Here is a 6,857-nt window from a genome sequence, read left to right as displayed (position 1 = left end):
TAACATGAACTTCATAATTACTTTAATCCATAATAGGTTCCTCATGTTTTAAAAATGGATTTGCATGCGAAGGAACTACTAAATGAAAATATTTGTTGTTATATGAATTGCAATCAAAAAATAACAAATAGGTCAAGATGTAATGAAAAACGAAGATATAATTAAGTGTATCAATGTTGTTAAAATGATCGGAAATGTTGTTAAAATGATCAGATATAATTAGATGTATTAATGTTGTTAAAATGATCATTACTATAAAGATATAACATTCAAATTATCCATTTGAATTCTTCATTATCCCCATCATCACAGGGAGAAAAAACAATAAGTTCATTACAATTTGAAATACTATTCAAATTATCCATTTGAATTCTTCATTATCCCCCTCATCACAGGGAGAAAAAACAATAAGTTCATTACAATTTGAAATACTTTTGAAATAATTTTAGAAGATTGATTAATTTCATTGGAAACATCTTTAAACAAGACTAATTACATTTGTTTAAGAGTAATTAAACAAGATTCTCGATATTACTATTTGTTTAGGATGCATATTCTGAATATATATATCATCGCTACCCTATTCTATAATTGTATAGAAGGAAAGGAGCATAAATAAATAATATTTCATTAAATTATTAACAAAAGGTATGTCATCAAGATGAAATTCAAAACAAATTAATTTAAATTTGAGAAGAAAATATTCCCAATACTCGCCTTCATACATGCTTAAGTTTTCTAATTCTAAACATAGTTTTTCATAATCATAATCCTCCTGGATAAGTTTTCTAATTCTAAACATAGTTTTTCATAATCATAATCCTCATGGATAGCAACAAATAATAACATGCATTGTTTGCATTAATGTTTTTCATAATCATAATCCTCATGAATAGCAACAAATAATAACATGCATTGTTTCCATTAATGAATGGATATGGATGGTAACGTTTCGAATAACATGCATTGTTTGCATTAATGAATGGATATGGATGGTAACGTTTCAAATAACATGCATTGTTTCCATTAATGAATGGATATGGATGGTAACGCTTCAAATAGGCTTCTGATTCTTCCTCAAATGTGAGAGTGAACAATTTGCAAATCTCATTATAAGATATACATGTAATTTACATCACTGCAAATAAGATTAAAATGAGAAACATGGTAAGAAGATAAATTTCTCTCTCTCCATCACATCTCAATTTTGAAAAGCAAGTGAATAAGATTAAATTGAGAAACATGATAAAAAGATAAATTTCACTCTCTCCATCACATCTCAATTTTGAAAAGCAAGTGTCTTTTTGGAAATGATTCTAGTAGGCCTAGGAAAACTAAAAGCATGCTCTAACATAGAGATACGAGCCATTTATAAACTAAAACAATTAAAGCCAGACTACTAAAAACATTTATAAACTAAAACAATCAAAGACAAACTCTGGAAGGTTGTTTGTTAGACCCACCTTCTGGTATCAATGGAAGGTTGTTTGTTAGACCCACCTTCTGGTATCAATTGTTGACAGACAAAAATTTCCAACCTGCAACATGGGACAATCACCTGATACCCCAATTAAGCGTTTATTTGTTTAATATGCTTGTTGGGGTGAATCAGTAGTGATAAACTTTGTACCAATTATATTTCTTTTTTCCAAAATCAATTATCCATGCACATGCACATTAGATCATCAAAACATGTAAGCAACAATGTATTGAAAACATAATAACCATGAGAAATATCAACACAAGTATGCACACATAAGGACATAAGTATTTCTAATAGAAACCCTTTCAAGAGAAAACCACCCTACTGCTGTTGCGCTGCTCAAATATTTTACTCAAATATTTTATTAATATGTTGAGAAAATTGTACATGGATTAGCTTACACCTATAAGCCGAAAGACTTGGCTTTCTCTACAGTATGTTGACATCTATCAATTTAGAATTTTGTTTCTCTCGAGGATCTACTGACTACCATCAGCTCGAAGCTCCCATGACCAACGATCCTGGCCCAACCACCATTAGACTTCCCAACTCCTATTGGATGGAGAAAACTCTTCCTACAACTGAATTTGCCAAATCATTGTCTATACAGAAGCTTCCACGCCTTCACTTCCTCCATGCGAACCACTTTTCACAAATGTTTCATACTGGGTTCTCAATTCATTCAACATGAGCAACCAAACAACTCGAGCATTCTGCACATAAAATCTGAAACAAAATATGACTAGGAGGGAATTTATTCACTTCTACACACTAAAACACCACTCTCAAACACACAAGAAGCTCCCAAATTTTTGCCACAAGCTACACAAAATCTAAAGCTTCTTCTCAAATCTATCTCTGATTTTTGCTCACAATTCTCTAATATATCTCTGCATAAACTATGTGAGCAGTTGTTGCATTCTTTACTCACTCATAATTCCCTCACAATGGCATACACACACACTCTCAAATCAACCAACCAAATAGACTCAAAGCCTTACTCTATTTATCATTTTTATGTGTTGAGTCACTTAGTAAATGCTCAACAATCATTTTCACATGCTTCAAATTTGGTTGAGATATGATTTTTTACCAAATCAACCACTAACACCACTATCCTTATGATATCTTCAACCTTGATCTGCTTCTAGAGGGCCCACAAACTTTTCTGACCATATACCGATAAATTTTGATCAATAACATCGCCACGACACAAAATTTAGCTGAGAAACACGCGAAATCCAGAGAAAAACTCGTGAAAATGCTCGGTCGCTCCCACAACTCAGCCTCCATGCAACTAGAAGGCCTCAACCACTCCCATAGGCTTGGCTCCATGCGACTGGAGCTTTTCAGCCGCTCCCTTGACTCAACATGCATGTCACTGTGGCAGAGGAGACTCAAAATCATGCTTCCTCAACTCAGAACCAGCCTAAACTTCTTCCAGAGCTTCACTGACCTCTGTAAGTCTTTGACACATCTGCAACACTTCACCAAGTCATTTCAATGTCATCAACATCATCGCAATCCAAACTAGGTTGGTTAGGATGCCAACTAACATCCAAACTAAACATCTGAGTCGTCAAACTTCTCTGCAACATCCCTGCCATCAGTATGTAGCTCTAATATCTGTCAAACATCCTCCAACACCTACATAACCATCTCAAGCATCCACAAACACATGTAGATCCTCTCCAAGCCCAAGGTATATCATCATCATCATAGGAGACCTAATCCGGAATATGGAGACCATAGAGACCTGATCATCAAGGTTGATCAACTCTAACCCCCGTAGCAACCACCAACATTTTTATGTAGCAACATGATCATGAAGACCATCATCATGGGAAGGCCTCCAAGCTAGTTGAACACGCCATCATCCAACCCAAAATACCATCTACACATCAACCATCATCTCCAAGCGAGTCCATGCTAGTAGACATGCCAAGGACCATCTAAACTTCAATCATTTGCATCGTATCCAACACACCTGCAACCCAAGCAACCAGTTTGACATCAATGTCAACCAACAACACATTTGCAACACTACAACACACATAAATGCCAACAATCTCCCCCTTTGGCATTGACGTCAATCCTGCTGAAACAATCATTCGATCAACATCCTCACATTCTCCCCCTTTCACAACAATGGAAAAGGGATAAATATGTCAAGGACAAAGGCTATAAACTCCTCTACATGCAAGGGGCTCCAAAAAAAACAGAAACTCCACTCAAAAACATATGCAAGTGATGAACATTGGAGTGCAAAACTAAAAGAAAACAACATTGTAGAAATTCCTTGTATATTCAATAAATGCCAACAATCTCTCCCTTTGGCATTGATGTCAACCCTACTGAAACAAGCATCCGATTAACATCCTCGCATTCACCCCCTTTAACAACAACGGAAAAGGGATAAATATGTCAAGGACGAAGGCTATAAACTCATCTACATGCAAGGGTCTCCATCAACAAAAACATAAACTCCACTTAGGACAAAAACATAAACTCCACTTAGAAACATATGCAAGTGATGAACATTGGAGTGCAAAACTAAAAGAAAAAACATTGTAGAAATTCCTTGTAGATTCAAATAGCTAATTGTAATTTATTAAAACAATAGACTTGAATCTACCCTACCAATTGTGGAAACATTTAACGATCATGAAATCATGAAGCATACGAGAGAAATAGTTCAATCAACACATTACATAATGATTTCTTGGGGAAATCCACAACTAAAAACCCCCACTATCTATATATTGCGTTAGTTAGAAAGATATGAGAAGATTACAATGCTTTTTTAAAGTACGAGCAACCTATGCACTATCTCTATCTGTCTCACTACTTCCTAGACAAGCCTAGGAAAATACTCAACCAAATTTTGGCTTGCCCAAGTCCCTATTTCCTTACACTGTTTCCTTGGGAATTAGTCCCCTATTAATTAGGGAAATTACTCATTGAGAATTGTACAATTCGTTTAGGTCCTTCTCTGACTTCACGCATGACCTGTAAATTTTTGACTAGCTTACAACTCATAGTATATTGCCCTTGAACTCCAATCTCAACTGGGAACTCGAATTCTTTGCATGCATGAGTTAATTTAGGATGATTGATCAGTTAAGTAGATGATTACTCAGTGTGAAAAAAGTTACACACCCTTGATTGAACCTCCACTAGTTCTACTAACAGTGAGAAATAGTTACACCGACAATAACTCAAATTCACTGAAATATATCGTAACAAATTAGCAATGAATCATGTAGAACTGAACTCAAGTGTCTCGAAATTGAAGTTAATGAGTTAACTGAGTGATAAGACCCATGTCACCTCAGTTAACTACCTCCAATTATTTTACTGAAATTGAAATTCGAATTTCTCCTAATTTAATCAAGGCAAATTTAAATTAGGATTTTCTTCCTGCATTTTCAACACTCCCTCTTAGCAAGAAAGGGATTCACATCTACCCCGATCCAACACCTTTGGAATGTATTGCATGCAACACTTCAACACTTCTTTCTGTTGCTACTGCTACTGCAACATCTACTGAGAAGCATCCAAAAAAACCGAGTCAATTGTCTACTGGGAAAATTGTGTTGTTGTTGGCTTTGCTACTAAGCCTCTTGATCTGCTGTCAACACTCCTCTGCACTCCTCAGTATATGACTAACACTGATCCTCTTGTTATTGAATAACGTGGCCCCCCATAGCAAGGTTATGATCCATGAGGAGAACACCTCAATGGACCCTGCCCAAATTTCTACAACTCTTAGACTAGGGCTTCACATCACCCCACCTCACATCTGGGGGTATGGCTGCATGTGCTCCCCTCTTCCCACTTGGCTTGAACTCTCCCCCTGTTGGAGGTCTTTGCTTGATTGGATGTCTCCACTCTTCCTCCTGTCTGCTTCTCAATTTGTGGTTGCTCCACAACTTCCTGAGGCTGCATGTTGAGAGGTCTAACATGCTCCATATGGAACGAGGCACCAATGTCGAGATACCACATGCTTCCCTCGGTCTTCCTTCCTTTTTTCACTAATGCAAAGTCCTATTTCTCTTCTTTGGATGCGGTCCCATCTCTGGTATTTCACCTTATTTCCTCTTGTGCCAAGTCAGACCATAGGCACTCCCAATTTGGTAGTTTCTCCCTCCCATTCACCAAATTCTGGTAGTTGTGCTAGCTCTTGGGAAGTCAGAAAAGGGCTAGGCTTACCAAATCATATTTTACAAGCGTAACACCAACTTACCTAAGTTCATCACGACATTGCGTGAACCTGCTCAAGTAATGCAGAATGGTCTCGTTCCTTTGCATCTTGATATTTGGAAGCTTATCCTTAAGTGCCAACTTCCTGTGGTCACTACTATTCTAGAAAAAATCTATCAGTGCTTGCCACATTGCATACAAAGTCTCTTTCTCATGGAGATTGGAGGCAATATGGTCTCACACTCCCTCCAATAAGATCCTCATCACCTTGGCAACACACTTCTTCCAATTTGTAGATTCTGAGTATCAACTCCTGCTAGTTTTTGGATATCATTATCAATGAATTCCTTCAACCCATTATCTTCTAGCACTTCTTCCATTCGGTCCTTCCAAACAATTTAATTCCAGCTACCCTCAAGGGCATATTCGAGCCTCAGACCATAGAATGCCATTATGATCCTACTGCTAGCTCTGGAGAATAGATATGAAAAACTCATTCCTCTTGCACAGACAAACTCATATTATTCTCTTATATTGTGATTTTAGCTTTGATACCATGTAGAAATTCATCGTAGATTCAAACTACTAATTGTAATTTACTAAAACAATATACTTGAATCTACTCTACCAACTACGGAAACAATTAACGATCGTGAAATCACGAAGCATACAAGAGAAATAATTCAATCAACACATTACACAATGATTTCCTAGGTGAAAGTCATAGCTAAAAACCTCCGCTATTTGTCTATTGCATTAGTCAGAAAAATATGAGAAGATTACAATGCTTTGATCAAGCTCGAGCAACCTCTACACTATCTATATCTGTCTCACTATTTCCTAGAAAAGCCTAGGCCAATACTTAACCAAATTTTGGCTTTCCCAAATCCCTATTTCTACTTAACCAAATTTTGGTTATCCAAAATCCCTATTTCCTTATGTTGTTTTCTTGGAAATTTGCCCCCTATTAATTAGGGAAATTACTCATTGAATTCCACAATTCCTTTAGGTCCTTCTTTGACTGCATGCATGACCTGTACAATTTTGACTAGTTTACAACTCATAATATATTTCCCTTGAACTCCAATCTCAACTGGGAACTCGAATTCTTTCCCTTGAACTCCAATCTCAACTAGGAACTCAAATTCTTTGCATGCATGAGTTAATTTAG

General features: G+C 36.5%; 1 long non-coding RNA gene across 1 annotated transcript in view; it reads right to left on the bottom strand.

Moving 5' to 3' along the window:
• Positions 1-689: 689 nt before the first annotated feature.
• Positions 690-6,857, bottom strand: part of LOC149253092 (uncharacterized) — a 290,552-nt gene continuing 284,384 nt past the window's right edge. The window contains exon 4 of the long non-coding RNA XR_016266121.1: positions 690-1,138. This is a non-coding gene — a long non-coding RNA (uncharacterized LOC149253092). The remainder of the gene's footprint in view (positions 1,139-6,857) is intronic.

Source organism: Pinus tabuliformis, chromosome 7, assembly GCF_031772625.1.
Source record: "Pinus tabuliformis cultivar Carrire ecotype Pingquan chromosome 7, CPIR1, whole genome shotgun sequence".
Taxonomy (NCBI): Eukaryota; Viridiplantae; Streptophyta; class Pinopsida; order Pinales; family Pinaceae; genus Pinus; species Pinus tabuliformis.
This window is presented reverse-complemented; position numbering and strand designations above follow the sequence as displayed.